The sequence below is a fragment of the Aedes albopictus genome, chromosome 3 (genome assembly GCF_035046485.1).
Source record: "Aedes albopictus strain Foshan chromosome 3, AalbF5, whole genome shotgun sequence".
Lineage (NCBI taxonomy): Eukaryota > Metazoa > Arthropoda > Insecta > Diptera > Culicidae > Aedes > Aedes albopictus.
The window spans coordinates 176,439,417-176,459,195 of NC_085138.1; positions in this window are offsets into that span (position 1 = coordinate 176,439,417).

The following is a 19,779-nucleotide window of genomic DNA, read 5'->3' on the forward strand; positions in this document are numbered from 1 at the left end:
AACTCAAACCGCACCGGGACTGAGTGGCACAATTTATGTTGGGTACATCGCAAGGAAACTAGAATACGAAATTAGATATCGCTACGTGGTTCTGCATATGCGGAAGTTTTAAAATCGATTAAAAATGAATTTTATGCAATATTTCATTCGTCATACGGTGGAACCGTGGAACTAAGACGCACTGCCATCAGGTGGAAAAGGTACGTGTTGCTGAATAGTTTTTGCTGGATGATCTACTGCTACTGTCGGTGAGAAAAACGAGTGGTATCATTGCTATGACTGATAATTATGTGCTGGTTTGGTTGACATTCACTTCAATTGGACAAATGAATTTTTGTTGGCTACATATGTAGATGAGATTTTCATTTATAAACGTCAAGTTTTTATTATTATTATATTTTATTTAAGACACTTTATACATAAACGTCAAGTGGTTGACTAGTTTGACTCAGCATATGTTTAAAAATAAAAGAATTGCCATAAACACAATAAGATAAACATGCTGGATGGTCATGTAGCTACTATTTTTGCTTGGTATACAAGAGATTTTCGATTCAATATGTAAACCGAACAGAAGAGAATAGCAAAATAATAACTACAAAATAATATAACCTGTTTTTATATCTTGTTTTGTTATTATTAACTTATCAAGGAATTACTTTTCCATAACATGTTTTGTTGGACAATCTTATTTTGTTATTATCCATCTATTGACATGCACTCATTAAACAACATAAAAATAACATATTTTGTTTTGGAGCAAACTAAGTTATTATTGTGATATTGAGAGTGTACAAATATTTGATAAACAATATCACAACAATAACAAGTTTTTAAATTGTAACTACAACATTGAAGATTTACGTTCTTTACAGCATTCCGTACATATTATCTAATAATTCAAATTATTATTCTTGTCAGCTTATTATTTTATGAACACTTCGAAAATTATGTCCTGTTTTTTATCATCTTTGTATCCAGTTACATATAGTCGTATCCATGCCATAGAAAATCTCAGAATGTTGTAATACTTGGTGGACTAGTAGTTCCTCGGAAATAGTAAGGCTCATATGTTATAATTCGCAATTAGGAGAACTTTATCCAAAAAATTGCTTTTGGTTTGTTATCAATAACTTTTGAAGATCAAAATTTGTTATTGAAATATTTTCTAAATTCATTGTTATTAAGTTGTTATTGACACAAACAAAACATGTTATTAAATTAGTCTTCCAGGAACATTTTTTGTTATGATATTTGTTGTTTTGCCGCTTATGACACGCAAGTTTATAACAGAATTTGTTATGTTAATAACATTATAATAACTGAAATCATTACTCAGTTATTTTGCCAAAATAACGCATTTTGTTATGCGACTGTTATTTTCTTCTGCTCGGGATTTCTTTATTGTCGTTCTACTTTATAGTTGCATCTTTCTGTCTCCATACTTGCTCTTTAATACCTACAATTGCAACGGTTAAGCCCATACATATGTACCTATTTTTTCGTTAACCTCCATGTTGATATACATAGTCGGTGTAATTATCGTCTAAATGTGAGAGATCTAGTAGTTTTACTGGTTGGGCTACAAGTTGCTCCCGTTGCTGCCATCCACTAAAGGACTTATAAATACCTATATGTATATGCTATCAACAAAACAAAAATACGCTTGCAACATAAAGTTACATCGAAAACATAAATCCCCTTCACCAGAACCAGTTTTACCCTTGCAAAGGTCCATAACTCATGTCATTTCAGCACCGACTGATTGAAAGAATCTCCAAGCAATCAAACCAAGAAACAATTAATAATCAACTTCAGGAAAGTTTTCTCAAAAGTGTTCTCTTGAATCGGATTACCCCTAGTTGGCAGTATCTTTTTAGAAGTGATAGGGCCACCATCTCGCTGCTGCTGCTGCTGCTGGGTGCCGTTGGAATGCGAGGAAAAACTTATAAATATTTCCCATTTACGTGATACTCTGGCACAACTTTGGTAGTGGTGTTCCTGCTTGGCATATTCAATGAACCTTGCGGTGTGTTACCACCAAGCTCGAAAGCAAAAGGTGAGCTTTCTGATGAAGACACGGCGCGGTGGATGAAATGCATTTCAGCACTACGTTGCCTGGCCTGGTCGCTGCAGCTGCCACGACAGATGGGGGAGAAAGATGTGCTAGACGTATAGCAGATACAGATCGGCAAGGTGAGACGTTCCCAGACTGGCATTTGGAAAACTGTTTTCAGTTTCACAATAATTCACTGGAAAGTATTATTAAATAATTAAAAATAATACAAATGTATGAATTTTCATACATCATATTCCTCTTATAAATGAATGCTTGTAGTAAATGGTCTTTCCTCTTTGACCACTGCATAAAGTGACATGGGTTTCCATGATGGCGTCACGGCAAATCATCTCCATCATCTCCTAATCGGCGAGATCCGACTGCGCATTGCTAGGATCCATCGACGGGAGCAGAAAATCGGGCGCCGGTTCAACACACGCCGATTGGAAGACGCTGCGGTGAAAAAGTCCTTCGTCGAGGAGCTAAAGAATCGTGCTGCGAATATTCCGGAAGGTGGAAGTGTAGAAGATCAATGGAGCGCCATCAAGAACACCTTCATCGCCACCGGCGACAATAATTTTGGTGAGATACGCATCCGCAGAATGCAGTTGATCACAGATGATAACGGGAGGAATATAGAGGAGCGAATGAACGCCAAAGTCACGATAGAGCGAGCGAAAACACGAGGAGCCAAAGCCGTGACGCGTCAGTGCGGTTCGGCTCTCGAGAAGGAAATGAAACACTCATGTAGATGGGACAGCAGAGTGTGGGCGGACTCCCTAATCGACGAAGCGAGAAACCGGAAAACACCGGCGACATGTTGCCTTAGTGGGATTACCATGAATACTACGAATTTCTTGAAAGATACGTCTGGATAGTTATTGACCGACCCCGATGGCCAGTTGAAACGATGGTTCGAGTACATTGGAAACCTTTTGCGAGTGTGTAAGGACATTGTGAATACATGTTAAAGCGTTTGTTTTTCTCTTTGAATTTTATGTTTAGCTCTCATTCTATTTGCTCTCCGCTCTCATAATTTTCATAGGGCTGTCAGTTGGTAACCTACCAGCTGCAGTGAATTTGTATTTGCTGTCAGAAACAAAAAAAGCGAACCGAGACACAAACCCTCCTGCGCCACCTAGTTATTGAAGGCAGAAATAGAACGAGCCATATTAATTTTAAAATTATTGCGCAGTAGAGAATAAATTACGTCGTAGAGAATCAACCCAGCTACAAAATTTAAACAATGATTAGATAGCATGACTTAGTTAAATGCTCTCTCGATAATCGACCAATGGGAGAAAATTGCGTCGCAAGAATTAGGTTCAAACCAATATATCGCGCGTCGGTTAGATTACTATTGTGGAGTGCTTCGAGACGAGTAGTTCGATTTGGTCGGAGTGATATTAAGTTGATCGATTCTTATTTGAAACTTTTTTGACTAGATTTGAAGTGAGTTTTCGGGTTTTTTTTTTATTAGTTTTAAATATTTCTAATTGGATTTATGTGCTTTATTGGTGTTTAGCGTTTGAATTTGTCGAGCGTGATTAGAAATTAGTTAGAGAAAATCTAACCGTTATTTATCCTGGCTAAAGTGAATTCAGGTAAGCCTTTCTATTATTCAGATGAGCAAATTAGTTAATACAAACCGCGTATTGCAGGACACTGAAGCCCAAGCAACGTGGGCGGCAAGTGTGGGCCCGTATCCGGCCAACCTACAGTCCTGATCGGAGCTTTGTCGGACTCCGTCCGAAGTCGTGTTTGGATCGAGGGATCAAGGACACAAACCGATCCGATTAAAGTGGCCTACCCTAAAGGAAGTCGTTTCGTGGAACCCCTCGAAAAGTTTGAGCGTGGTCTCGCCCGTCCATAAGCCGCGAGGCGTAGCCGTGAGACATCCAACGGCTTCACTCCACATCACCAGGGGATCTCTGTACCCCGAAGTACACGCCAGCGCGCGAGCCACGTGGGTAGTCCCGACCTCTTCACTGGTGACGACCAGAGGTAGGTTTTGAGCCACTGTGCATTAGGTGGCGATCTTGGACGTCGCAGGAACTCTGACGTCGCGGGAATTCCGACGCGTTGCAGAACCTCATCGCAAAGGTTAGACCAGTCCATTATGTTTGCTCTGTGAATGCTAGAATTAGAAACCGTATTGTATAAACCAAAAATACATACAGATAGCCTAAAATACGTGACGTCACAGGTAGGAAAAAGTAGGTTTTCCTGAATTTCCTAATAACATCTTAATTTGAGTTTTGCCCTTAATAAACTCGAAAAATTCGATCGTTTTTTTTTTGTGTTCGCGGTCGCAATTTTGAATTTATGAATAAATGTACTTCAAATTTAGATTAAGCCTTCACAATTTCTCACGTCACGTAATAAAGTTTATGTTGAAATTTCAGATTGGATATTACTTAAATTTAAGCGATTCTTTTCTTCTTTTTTTGATTGATTACACTAGTTTTCAGCATTTTTGAACTCGGCAAGCTGATGATCATTTTTGGTGTAGAATCATGCCCTGAGTTCGAAAACGCGAAGGAAAAAATTACAGTAGAGCGGATTTTTTTTCGACTTTCCATACAAGGGTGATGATTTGAAATCGATTTTTGTTCTATTTTTAAGCAACGTCGCTCACTTCACACATCTCATTCTCCGTAATCAATGCTGCGATTGAGCTGAATTTTTCACTGTACCTAGCCTACATATAATATGTCAAATGAACGTTTAAAAAGAATTTTTAGATTGTTTTTTTCTTATTGAAAAAAATACTTTTCTTCATATATTTTTGGAAATTTGGCTGAAATTTAAGGAGATCGTCCCTAAAACTCGCCAATATCTTGAATTTCATCAATCTGACGCAAATCCTGCATTCAGATGATCGAATGGTATTATATTTAGCTTTTAATTTATGGAAAAAGATTTAAAATTAGTTGAACGAAACGCAAGATATTTGAATTTTAGTAAATTCCATATTTTAAAAAGTTGTAAAATTCGATATTGAGCCAATACTCAAAAACTGTTCTACTTAAAAATTTTTGAAGGTCGGTTTCGAAATCAGTGCTAAATTGTGCGTCAAAAATTTTGGTCGTTGACAGAAGTTCACGACTTTCATTTTATTTTGTAAACTAGTGTTATTGAGAGTATATATTTTTTAGTGTTTTAGAGTTTATTTTTTTATGAAAGTTGATGTTGGTAAGTAATTATCTGGTTGATTGCCTATTGCGTTTGTGTGTGTCGAGGTACGACTTCGGTTCAGATCGAGCATTGACCTGCCCTGAGTAAGGTGGTCTCTTCCGGGTAATTAAGCAGAGCTAACAGTTCTTCTTTAAGGAAGGTGGCGCTTAAGCCGTCAGCTTTAGGATCAAGAAACAACGTTACAAGTGTCGGCCACGCCATCGACACCTCAGCATGATCCGCCAAGAATTCGACGCATTATCCGTGTCAACACCGAATTTCCATCAGTGCAATAGATATCACACCTAATCCCACACTCGATGTTCGGTACTTTTTTAGCGGAAACATTTGTCAAAACTAGAAGAGGTGTTGGAGTAGGCTACGCGCGCGGATGGCTGCATTTTCTGCTTGCTGTCACGTTTTTTCTCGGTTCTTCGCGATTTTCAATTCGGACGGCTAAATCGGTCATCGGCTGGTGGTGCTAGGTTTACGGCAAATATAGGAAAGTGTTTTTTTTTTCGGAAATCGTTGTGCTTGAGATTGTTTTACCCGCAATTGTAATTAGAAGTTAATTGGAAAGTATGAAGCGGAAGAAAAAAGTGCGAGGTTCTAGTGTTCGACGTCCTCAAAGTGCATGGTTTGCAATCGATTTTTGTTCTGCTGTTGGGATGTTTTACACTGCGCCACATGCTTCGCTTGCAAGGCGTCGCATAATTTGTATAAATTGTTGGGCTATCAGTTACGTGTTGCGCGAAATTTAGAAATCCGGATAAATTAATTGTGAGAGGAAGAGTGAAATTCCACCGAGAAACTTTCGATTTTGAATGCAGATATACTGAGCACAAGTGTTACGTGGATTAAAAGCAGTGAAGTAGTGAGTCGGGTCGGTAATGTAACGTGACTATTTTCATGTTTTAATATAAATGAAGCAAGTTATAAATAGTTAGCCACTGGAAGTTACTGAATGGATATTTCTTTACCCTTGCTTGAGGGTAAACCAGGTTTACGAGTTGAGGCGATAACCCTGGGCCTGAAGCAGATGAAATCATCCCTCAAGAGAATACAACAATGGATCATTTAAATTTGGTGAGAATGTTTCATGCTACATATTTATTTCATATTTATTATATACTTGATTATATACAACAATACACTTTCATATATCGGAGCGTTTGGTACGGTATGTCCACGCATCCTTCCACCCCTGTAGATTCGAGAAATGTTTCGATGTTAAACGAATGTTCATTCAACTCGAAACATTTCAAAGAATCATCTTTGCGATAAATGCTGCGCAGTAGGCCTGGCCGCTTTGACGCTTGTATCATATCGTCGATATGTTACAAGCATCAATATTGACAAGAAAAATAATCGGGCGTAATCTAACCCGATTATTTTCCAGGATGCTTTCTTGTACTGGCTGCGTATGTGTTAGATTAGATTAGATTAGATTAGGAAACATTTGTCAAAACTAGAAAAGTGCTGAATACTCGGTATTTTTCTCGTGCCTCTGCTGAATACTGCAACAAATACTGCTGAAGACTGCAGTTTCAAAAAATTGTTTGCTGTGTACGGTAAAATTTGTTGCTGATGTGTTCAGCACATCTAAGTTTTCTCCTGTAGTGAGAAGGTTCGGTTGAAGTTGTTAATGACCGGTCAGTAATCTTGACTTTTTTTTACTGAACGGTCGTTTTTAATTTACCGAACGACTGTTCAAAAGTGCTGAACGAACTGTTATTTCCTAATGCCTCGTAGGAGAGCTGTCAGTTCGAATCTACGCCATCTTTTTCGTTCACGCGCACAGTCAAAGTAGAACAATCTTTGGGCGCGTACAACAGTGTGATGTAGGTGTAAAAGATAAACTGTGAGTATTTTAATTCTCATATTTTATTTCTTTGTAGAAAAGCCAGCCATTAGTCGGCAGTATGTATTTTCTGACCGCGAGAAATTCCCGGATTCGCAGAAGGCTCAGGAGTGGTCCACTGATATCGGGAGTGTTTACTATACTTACGATCAGGCTAAGGCCGGGGTGGCCTCTGCTGTACATAGTAGCCGTCTCCATTCCACTCGGTCCATGGCTGTTTGTCTCCAGTTCCGCACTCTGCGTAGGGTCCGCAGATCGTCCTCCACTTGGTCGACCCACCTAGCCTGCTGCGCTCCACGTCTTCTTTTAACGGTCGGATTACTCTCGAGAACCATTTTAGTCGGGTTGCTATCCGACATCCTCATGACGTGACCCGACCACCGTAGCCTCCCGATTTTCGCGGTGTGGACGATGGTTGGTTCTCTCAGCAGCTGATGCAGCTCGTGGTTCATTCGCCTTCTCCAAGTCCCGTCTTCCATCTGCACTCCGCCGTAGATGGTACGCAACACCTTCCGTTCGAAAACTCCAAGGGCGCGTTGGTCCTCTGCACGTAGGGTCCATGTTTCGTGCCCATAGAGGACGACCGGTCTAATCAGCGTTTTGTAGATGGTTACGTAGAGTTCTGCGTAGTCCAAAGTAAGCACGATTTCCTGCCACAATGCGCCTCTGAATTTCTCTGCTGGTGTCGTTGTCGGCGGTCACCATTAAGCCCAAGTACGCGAATTCTTCAACCGCCTCGATTTCATCACCGTCGATATAAATTCGGGGTGGCGGGCGCGCTGATTCCTCCCTGGAGCCCTTTGCCACCATGTACTTTGTCTTCGGCACATTAATGACTAATCCGAATCGTCTGGCTTCACTCTTTAGTTGGATATACGTTTCCGCCATCGTCTAAAATTTGCGAGCAATAATATCAATATCATCAGCGAAACCTCGTGAAAATCGTTCCACTCGTGTTTATCCCCGCTCTCCTAATTACACCCTCTAAAGCAATGTTGAACAGCAAGCACGAAAGACCATCACCTTGCCGTAACCCTCTGCGAGATTCGAAGGGACTCGAGAGTGTCCCTGATACTCGAACTACGCACATCACTCGATCCATCGTCGCCTTGATCAACCGTGTCAGTTTATCCGGGAATCCGTATTCGTGCATAATCTGCCATAGCTGTTCTCGATCGATTGTATCATACGCCGATTTGTAATCGGTGAACAACTGATGTGTGGGCACGTTGTTTTCGCGGCATTTCTGCAACACCTGGCGGATGGCGAACATCTGGTCCGTTGTAGCGCGTTCACCCATAAATCCAGCCTGATATTGCCCCACGAACTCTCTTGCAATCGGTGATAGTCGGCGGCATAAAATTTGAGAGAGTATCTTGTAGGCAGCGCTCAGTAGTGTGATCGCGCGATAGTTCCCGCAATCCAACTTGTCGCCCTTTTTGTAGATTAGACACACGATACATTCCATCCATTCCTTCGGTAATACTTCCTCCTCCCAAATCTTTGTAATGACCCATTGTAGTGCTTTCACCAGTGCTTCTCCACCGTATTTTAGAAGCTCGCTTGGTAGTTGATCTGCCCCAGCGTCTTTGTTGTTTTTCAACCGGCCAACCTCCTCCTCAATCTCTTGGAGGTCAGGCGCCGGAAGTCTTTTGTCCTGTGCACATACTCCTAGATCTGTTACCACGCCACCTTCGGTACTTGCAACGTCGCCATTGAGGTGCTCATCGTAATGCTGCCGCTACCTCTCGACCACCTCACGCTCGCTCGTGAGAATATTCCCGTGATTATCTCGGCACATGCCGGCTTGTGGAACAAAGCCTCTGTGCGAGCGGTTCAGCTTCTCGTAGAACTTTCGTGTGTCCTTAGCGCGGTACAGCTCTTCCATCGCTTCGCGATCTCGTTCTTCCTGCTGGCGCTTCTTCATCCGGAAGACTGAGTTCTGCCTGTTCCGCGCCTGTTTGGAACGTGCCTCATTCGCTCTCGTACGGTGTTGCAGCATTCTCGCCCATGCCGCATTCTTCTCGTTTTTCAACTGTTTACATTCGCCGTCGTAGCAGTCGTTCCTGTGATTCGGAGTCGCGAAGCCTAGTGCTGTAGCCGAGGTACTACTTATGGCGGATCGGATGTCCCTCCAGCCATCTTCAAGTGTAGCTGCGCCAAGCTGCTCTTCGTTGGTGGGGCCACTGCTAACTGCTGCGCGAAGTCTTGAGCCACTTCTACGTTACGCAGCTGCTCGATGTTGAGCCGCGGCGTTCGACTTCGACGCATGGTGATAACTGTTGAAAGTTTTGAGCGCATGCATACAGCGACTAAGTAGTGATCCGAATCTATATTCGCACTGCAGTATGTGCGGACATTGGCTATATCCGAGAAGAACTTACCGTCGATTAGAACGTGGTCGATTTGATTTTCTGTTTGTTGGTCGGGTAATCTCCAGGTGGCTTTGTGGATATCTTTGCGGGGGAAGAAGGTGCTTCGGACTACCATACCACGGGAGGCTGCAAAGTTTACGCATCGCTGGCCGTTATCATTCGATACAGCGTGCAGGCTGCTTCGCCCGATTACCGGTCTGTACATTTCCTCCCATCCTACCTGCGCGTTTATGTCACCAACAACGATTTTCACGTCACGCGGCCAGCAACCATCGTATGTTTGCTCTAACTGCGCGTAGAACGCTTCTTTCTCGTCATCGGGTCTCCCTTCGTATGGGCAGTGGACGTTGATGATGCTGTAGTTGAAGAAACGGCCCTTAACTCTCAACATGCACATCCTTGCGTTGATCGGCTGCCACCCGATCACACGTTGTCGCATCTTGCCCAACACTATAAATCCTGTTCCCAGTTCATTGGTGGTGCCATAGCTTTGGTAGAAGGTAGCCGCTCGATGCCCGCTTTTCCACACTTTCTGTCCAGTCCAACAAAGTTCCTGCAATGCCACGATGTCAAAGTTGCGGGGGTGTAGTTCGTCGTAGATTATCCTGTCACATCCTGCGAAACCTAGTGACTTGCAATCCCATGTTCCAAGTTTCCAATCGTAGACCTTATTTCGTCGCGTGGGTCTTTGCCGATTGTATCGAGTCGTATTTTCTCCTATGTTATTCGCAATGGGGAGTGTTTACTAATAAATTATATTTTTATTGTGGTGTCAATAAAGAGCATTTTGAATTAAAACCAGCTCTGATAGTTGGGAATCGTTGAGAAATACATTTTTACCAATGAAAACAATACCGAAACACTAACCGAACGTCGCCAAAAAGTACTGGGCTGCTCAGCTATCGACCCAAAAAATGCGTACGGATTTACCGAACGGTTTTCAATAAAAATGCTGAGCTGTTGTCATACTATTACAACCACCTCAGTTATTTTTGACAGTTCGTTGAAGCGCCGTGACTACCGAGCGCTCAGTAATTGTTTTAATAACCGAACTGATCACCGAGCGCTCAGCTATTCTAATCTCGTCAAAAATATTGCTGAGTTCGGTAAAAAAAAAGTTAGTGTGTAGAAAGAGCCATCCGTAGCATGAAATCTAACAGAGCCCCGGGGGTCGATCGCATATCAGCTGAGATGCTCAAGGCTGACCCCGTAGTATCCACACAACTGTTGCATCAATTATTCTGCAACATATGGGAAACCGCGACATTTCCGGTCAACTGGATGCAAGGCGTCTTAGTAAAGGTACCCAAAAATGATGATTTCACTATATGCGGTAATTGGTGGGGCATCATGTTACTGTTTATCGTTCTCAAAGTCCACTACAATGTGATCCTTACCTTGATACAGGAGAAGATTGACGCAACTCCCAAATGGCAGCAAGCAGGATACCGTGCTGGACTATCCTGTGTGGACCATATTGTCACGCTCCGTATCATCCTGGAGCAAATCAATGAATTAGAAGAGTCTCACTACACTCATTGCACAATTATGGGTCACTCAAGGAACAACCATTTCATAATATGAATCGTTTTTTATACAAAAATAACACTTTCATTATTTTTATTTTATATTCTCATCATTGAAACCCCTCTTTATTGTTTTGAATAAAAATCTGCTTGTAAAATTTACTTTAGGCGGTGAAAATTACTAAAATGTTGGTGCATAATGAAAACCACAATAATGGGTCAAAATTGGATGTGTAACAATTATGGGTCAATTTGTTGCCTATTATGGGTCACTTAAGAGAAATCGGCTCAAAAATAATGTTTTGTCTATTTTTTCAATGAATGATCACTTATTCTCGATAGATCAACTATAGTAGAATCTAAAACTGGTCTCAAACATCTTAACGAAGCGTGTTTTCACGATATGGAATCAATTTTTCAAAATTGGGTCAAAATCTCCAACACAACCACCGATAAACGCCTAAAACTATGCAATGCCCATGTACGCAGAACTGTCAATATTATGCTGCACAAAAAGTGACCCATTATTGTGTTATTTTCGGTGTTCCTTGGCACAATAATGAGTCACTTAAATTTTGCCAGAAAGAAGCTTTAACTGGCTGCAGTCACATGAATTTCTACATTTAGAACGTTAATTATACCTTTGTTCTGGTGACGATACCATTTCGCACATGAAAATCACTGAAGCTCGCTTTTACAGAGCTTACGAAAGCAGCGCACGCACTGTCCGATATTCACAATCGAAGCGTTACTTTGACAGCTAGTTTTGCGCTGAACAAAAAATTTTTGAGAATATGTATTTTTTTACGTATAAGCCCGTGTGCGATACGTATAGTGACACAAAACAAATCAACTTATGTGCGAAAAATAATAATAGCTAACAAAAGCTTGCAATTAATTAGTATTTATCTATTAAAGTGGAAAGTGACTAATAATTGTGTGTGACCCATAATTGTGCAATGAGTGTACCTGGTGTTTATTGAAAACATGTGGAAAGCCATCAGGCGCAAAGGTGTTCCTAAGAAAATCATCGGCCTAATTGAAGCACAGTACAGAGCATTTTCGTGCAGAGTACTGCACAACGGTATCTTGTCCGATCCCATCCGGGTCGTTGCTGGAGTGAGGCAAGGATGTATACTGTCACCGCTACTGTTCCTCATCGTACGCGAAATCTGCAAACAAGCGTTAGATTGGAACCCAGCAAGATACCCAGCAGAGGCAGCCCCAGAGGCTCATGGTGGCACAGCCTCAAAAAGGAAATAAAGGAAGCCGACAGAAATTTGACTTGGCCACAGGTCAAGGCGATGGGTGCTAGAATGGATATCTTTCAATTCGACCCTCTGTGCCACCATGGGTTTTCAGGGCTGAAAGAAAATAAGTTGAGTGCTGTTTAAACCCATTGTAGTACGCTTAAGCGTTAGTGTTTTTTTTTTTTTTTCTATGGTGACGAACCTATTGCCCCACCTGTCCTTTTTACCATGCCATTCTTCTTTCCTTTCCCTTTCCCACAAATCGATGATGAATAGACTCATGGTCTGTGCGGTGGCATAAATTTTCCAAATGGAGGGGGACGTACCCCTGGAGCCAACTTACTGATGTTCCTGTGTGGACATCATGTAAATATTATGAGGAAGAAGAAATTTAATATATGTAATGATATCAATGAAAATCCGAAGTCCAAGCACAAGTTTTACATATAAAAAATTGGGAACCTCTGTTATCGTGTTCCCATCCACCCTTTTGCAGCTCTCATCGTCCCGCATACCAAACATTTTGAAGGAGGTGCGAAATTAGAGTCCCATTTTCTTCACTACATGAGCTTCCTAGCGCGGCGGTGTGGCACGAAGGTCCAGCCCGATCCTATTAAGGACGATACCAACCGTAGCTCAAACGCTATACCAACTGGTTATAGTAGGTATGTAGTGCACCTGGCAAAGAAGAATGTTCACATCATGCTTGTTATCACGGTTAAGTTTGACGTATCGTTGAAACGTTTCAAGCATCATATTGCTCTCAAAATCAATTTTGCCAATTAGTTTTCGGAAAGCTGCCTCTTCAATGGCTACCAGATGGGCACATTTATGAGGGGCAATTTCGGGGTGCTCTATGCGATGGCTCTGCCTTCTGCTCTGCATTTTTGGGATTATGCATGTGGAATGCGGTCTTCAACAACCGTTTAGGTGTTATTTTTATAATTGGAATGCATGTCGTCTATTTCAAGTGAGTAAGAAACAACTAAATAAATGTGAATTTTCAACCTTCCTAATGCATCACGTTGGGAACAGCTCGCTGACGTAGTGAATGGTTTGGGTCAAAAATGGCCCTAACGCACAAGGAGGGTTATAAGATTTCGAATGCATGGTCCTCGCAAGTTACAGACATAAATGGGCTAGCTTTTACCATTGCGTACTGAATATGCCCTAAACGTTTTCCTTTTGTATGCGTTTTTGAATATTCTTTCTGCCTTGGGCAGGAAATGCTTTGACATCCATGTGTACAACAGAACATGTACTTGAAAAACAAATTGAGGTTTGAATTATGAAAAGAAATCCACGTACTCCGGTGAGACTCGAACTGGCGACGGAGATAGTCGAGTGACTCCGTAGTTTAAAGGAATAGAAGCGCCCGTCTAGCGAATTGGGAGTCGTGAGTTCGAGTCTCACCGGAGCGCGTGGATTTTTTTCTTAATTCAAATCTCAAATTGTTCATCAAGCACATGTACTGTTGTACACATGGATGTCAAAGCATTTTCAACAGTGTAATTTCTCACATGGCTTGGTCAGCCAAAACAAAATCAAGAAATTAACATCTGGAAATCTCGTTAATAAAGATAGTAGGGGGATTACGGGCATAATGGACACCCCTGTTTTTGCCGAAACCGTTGAATTTCATGTTTAACTTTTAATGCACAAGTGTAAAGGAACAAAGCACTGTTCTGTTTTTCAAAATTGCCATTTATATTTATAAATTAACCAAAATATTATTGAAATTGAAATAAGTTATTCATTTGATGGATTTATTATAATTTCGAAGCAGCAGCATATAAGGTATTACGAGTGTTTGAGTGTGTCCACCATAAAACACGTGAATTGTCACCTTATCTGCATGTATACGCAGATTTAGCAATTGATAAGTATTTAATTTTTGATCAGAATTTACTCAAAATAGCAATTTTAATGTTGTAGTCGATTCGGAGCGAAATGAACACTGGCAAATACGAATGGATGTACGTGCATTGCATACTGTTAGGCGTTTTAGAGTGTTAAAAACCGATTATTTTAGCCTAAATTTTATTTAATTATCTTTGATGTTATGTAAACTCATCTAAGATGAAGTATTATATCGTCCCCTTAATGCTAGAACTAGGTAACTGGTTTTGCGAAATCGCAAGAAATTTGTTTATATCTGAACGTACACCACAATAAACACAAGTTTGTCAATTGAAAATCCGAAAACACATATTAATTCAACTTTTAAGACCAACAAAGAGTTTGTTTTATACCAGGATAAGTTTTACCAACCATTTTTATCCGCACTTTCCAAAACGAGTTACCTAATTCTAGCATTAGGGGGGCGATATCTGTGGTATTGATCTCCGTAGACAAATTACTTAACTGGTCGATGTAATCAAAGATATAGCTTAAAATATGCAGGGGTGTCCATTTCGAACCGTACCTTTCCTGCCAGCCGTAAAAAGCACACGGTTTACAATTCATTATTTCTTCACAATAAAGACATTATACCTGCTGTAAATAATTGAAATACGTAGGAAAAAAAACTAGAGTTGTAAGCCACCTGATAATATGTTAAGTTTTTCTCTGTTATACAGGCCTAACGAACTCATATGCTTAGGGTGTCCATTATGCTCCTAACCCTCCTATGTATTCTGAAATTACACTAAATCCACTCGGCTCGAGGCACGAAGACGTTGCGAGAATGCGTTGAGTGTGTGGTAGAACTGGCATGCTTTATAATTCCATTGAGAAGAGGGTATAATTCAAATCTAAAAACAGAGGCGACGCGTGGTCTAATAGGGGACCTGTTCAACATTGAGGATAAATTCAAAATTGGAATTTGGTACGTTTATGTTAAAGAACAGGTATGAGAGATGAGAATTACATATTATATGCATTCCTAAACTGAAAGTGGTGCACTTTTCTACTGAATAATCGTAGACTTGTTGGAGCCAAAACGAATTCGTGGCCGTTTGGTTACAGACGTCAGTCGTTTAAGTTTAACATGGTACATACTTGGAGTTTGGGTTTATTTCCCATTCCACTACTGGAAGAAAGCTTTCGTCAAACAACAAATCCTTCACATGGCCACCATGTTGTGGTGCTTGAATGTCCGTCTGACATGATTAACAAAACATGCAATAAAACTACTTTTCCAGATAGTGAGAAAGATTCTGAAATGGATCTTAATCAATATAATCTTTACGATCATCTGGGTTAATTTGGTTCAATGTTAAAGCCGATTAAAATAAGTTTTAGGATGAATATGGGAGCGTGAGATTACTGATGGCACACATACCCTATGTTGATCAACACAAACCAGCCCGGCTAGGAAAAGTTTAATAAGAATAATTCTTCAATTATTGCATTTTGACACTGAATAATGTACGCAATAAACGCTAAATGAAAGCACATTCAGCTTCAGTAGCAAGTAGGTACGCATGGTTGGGTGGTGCGCAAGCCACGCGCATTGAAAGCATGCAATGATGACGGTGAGAAAGTCTCTCTTTTTTCTTCGTTTTTTCTCTCTCGTTCAAGCAGGTGGGTTGAACACGATGAGAGACACCGACGCCAAGCTGCATGCAAGTTAACCGCGCTTTTTGGCGCAACACGGTGAGAGTGGCTCACACAGCGGTATGTTGGTTTAGCAAAAATGGTTCTGCTAGAATTTAGTTGTAATCATAGAGCACTTTTTGATTTTGGGATAAGAACATTACGACATTCACGTAATTAAACTATTTTCTACTGAAATCCGTTTTCTGCGGAAGCATTGTCATGTGCGATTTGAATGAGTTTAAACTCAATCCTATGCGAATCATTTTTAGCGTCAAACAAAAACGCGCACGAGAGACTCCCAGCATGTGATAGCAAACGTTGTTCAAATTCTCCTGTAGAACGGGTTGATCTCACACATTTACACCTCCGGCCGTATACGAACATCCGACCTATTGCAGTGTGTTGGGGCGTTCATATATGGGAGCTTGTTCAACAGAAAAAGTTGAACTACGGTGCGGTGTGCTTGTTTTGATTCTCAGCCGTTCCACGGTGGGTAGTAGTTGGGCGACTGTCTTATAGTGGTGGGATGGGTGGTACGCACCAGATTTTTTGTTCTAACGGAGATGCAATGTATTGATATTGAAGTCTTGTAAAAACATTTTTTTGAAGTTTCTGTATTAATATAACATTTAATCCATATCATTTAAAATGACAAAGACGGGGATGGTGAAACAATTCTTATTTATTTCTTCCAAATCGAATACCTGTGCAATGAACCGGTTGAACACGCCGACGAGACGCCTCTGTCTAAAAAGTTATTTCTACAACGTTTGTTGATCATTGTTGAAAATATTCATTTGTCGTAACAGGCACCAGAAAATTGCTTAAATAGTTGCCTAGAGTGTTTGGAAAATACACGATTCTGGATAGATAATGTACCGACATTCAGAAGGGAATTCTTTTATTTTGTTCATTTGTTGTACGAATAGATGAAATAAACTATAGAGGAAGATTGTCGCTGGGGTCACTGCCGAAACAGTATGTAGCTGACGGGGATGTAAGTGTAAAAACCGGAAAAGTATGTAGTTTGACAGATACATGCCCACTACAACTACAACTGATCATGAAGACTCTCTATATGGTATTATAAATAATGTTCTCCAAACTGTTTGACTGTCGTTAATTGTAACATCAATTAAGAAATAATTATTTGTGGGCTCTGTTCCGTGGCCGTGCGGTTAGCGGCGTCAGTCGTCTAGGCGTTTCGTAAGCCTCGGAGTGCGGGTTCGATTCCCGCTCCAGTCGGGGAAAACTTTTCGTCAAACGGAAAATTCTCCATTGGGCCACTGGGTGTTGTGACGAAGATGCGTTCTATTTGTTTAACGTGTATTACACAACACCTGTTTAGACAACATACCTTTACTCTACACTATCCACAATGTAACCACACATACACACAGATACACAACCCAAAGAGAGAACCGAATAAACCATTCTGTACCGAGACTCCGTCGTCTTTACAAGTTGAATATCACATGGTGTCAGAAAAATGTGATTTAACGAGTGAAATAGTTATTTTCCGCGGCGAAAAAGTGAAACCGTTAATCACCGGTGCAAAGCGAGGTCGAATCAGGTGGAATTCGACGAAAATAGCATGAAGAGCGCCAGAAATTTTCAGTGAAAATGTCGAACGATGAATATAAGGTTATGTCGGCCATTGCGGCGTCGATTAAACCACCGAAACCACTCGTCATTGAGGAAAATATGGCTACTAAATGGAAGCAGTGGTGGCGGCAGTTCAAGTGGTATTCGGTCGCGACAGAGCTTGAAAACAAACCACCACCAATACAAGCGGCAACGTTTCTCAGCTGTATTGGTGAAGAGTGCGTTCGCGTGTTGGATACTTTCGGTCTGACAGATGCCCAAGAAGCAGACATCAAAGTGTTAAAAGACAAATTCGAAGGATATTTTGTTCCGAAATCGTGCATCACATATGAGCGCTATGTCTTCGGAAAAATCGTGCAAAGTGAGGGAGAACAATGTGATGGATTTTTCACCCGAGTTCGCGAACAAGCAAAACGATGTGCATTCAGTGTGTTACATGATTCGATGGTGAAGGATAGAATAATTGCTGGCACGATTCACACGAAACTTCTTCCGCAATTACTGAACGATGACAACGATCTTCAAAAAACGATCGATATTGTGCGGAATCATGAACAATCGGTGAAACAAACAAAAGTGATGCTTGAGAAATCAGCTATGGAAGTTGACGTCGTACGGCAGAAGAAATTCGAGAATAATGCCCAGAGTGAAACACCTTTTCCATGCAACCGTTGTGGCCTAGAGCATCGTCGAAAAATGTGCCCGGCATTCAACAAGAACTGTTTGAAGTGTGGGAAGAAGGGGCATTTTGCTAGCAGGTGTTTTGGTGGTGGAGCTTCAGGCGGTTGTGCGGTTGCTGCGAGTGGTAGTGGTGCTGCGGGCGGTGGTGCGGCGTCCGGCGGTTCCGCGATAATAAGAGCGAACAGTCGATACGTGAAAGCATTGGAAGTCGCAGAAGAAGAAGATGAAGAGCTGTCAGTGGAAGAGCTTTACATTGCTGCTCTTGATGACGATGACGAAAATAGTGATGAAGTGTGGTACGAAACAGTGTCGATTAACGGGAAGAATGTCACACTGAAATTGGACAGTGGAGCAGCGTGCAACGTGCTACCGTGGCATATTTTTTGCAACCTGGGGAAAGAGTTGCAACAGTCCGACACAAAGAGGCTGATTTCGTACACAAACCATAAAGTGAGTGTGAAAGGTGAAGCAAAACTTCCAGTAGTAGTGAGGGGCAGAAAAGAAAGTGCAACATTCAAAGTGGTCGAAGGTGATATGATGCCAATTCTGGGAAGGAAAACAAGTGTCCGTTTCAAGCTGATCACGCGTTTGGATGAAGTGAGTATGGAAGGGTCGTTATTCAATGGGCTCGGGTGCATCAAAGGATTTGTCTACGATATCGATCTGGTGGACAATCCGACGTTCAGGAACGACTTGCCCAGACGAATTCCTCATGCACTTCGGACGGCGGTTAAAACGGAACTGGATTCGATGCTACAAATGGGAGTAATTGAACCCATTGCGGAGCCAACGCCCGTGCTAAATGCAATGGTCATAGTGCGGCAAAAAGGTAAGCTCAGAATTTGTATCGATCCATCTCAGGTGAATAAAAACCTCCTCCGGCGCGTGCACCCATTGTCTACCGTAGAAGAAATTTCCGCGAGGATTTGCGGCTCCAAACACTTTTCGATCTTGGACATGAAGAAAGGTTTTTGGCAAATACCAGTGTCAGAGCGAACAAAGAAATATCTGGCATTTGGCACACCATGGGGAAGGTACACCTGTAGGAGATTGCCTTTCGGATTAGCATCTGCACCGGAGGTATTTCAAAATTTGATGAGTTCGCTGTTGGAAGGTATTGATGGGGTTGAAAGCTCCATGGATGATATTCTCATCCATGCGGCAACCGAGGAGAAATTGAACGAGATTACCAAATTGGTACAAAAAAGGATTGAAGACTCCGGTTTAAAACTTAATAAAGACAAATGTATATTCAACCAACCAACTGTCAAGTTTTTGGGACATTTGGTCACCGATACAGGGCTAAAAGCCGACCCTGAGAAACTTGAAGCCATTCAAAAATTGAAGCGGCCGACGAATAAGCTACAACTCCAACGGGTTCTGGGAACAATAACATATCTGGGAAAATTTGTTGAAAACCTATCAGCGATTACAGAGCCACTAAGAAGACTGTTAGTAAAAGATACGGAATGGATATGGGAACATGAGCAAGAGGAAGCTTTTATGAAAATCAAGCGTATCATGATGACTCCACCTGTTCTTGCGTATTATGATGTCAATGCCAATGTCACGTTGTCCGTTGATGCCAGTTCTAAGGCATTCGGCGCGGTTCTTTTGCAAAACGGTAAGCCGGTTGCATATGCCTCAAAGTCGTTGACCAAGGCGCAAGAAAATTATCCGCAGATCGAAAAGGAGGCGGCAGCAA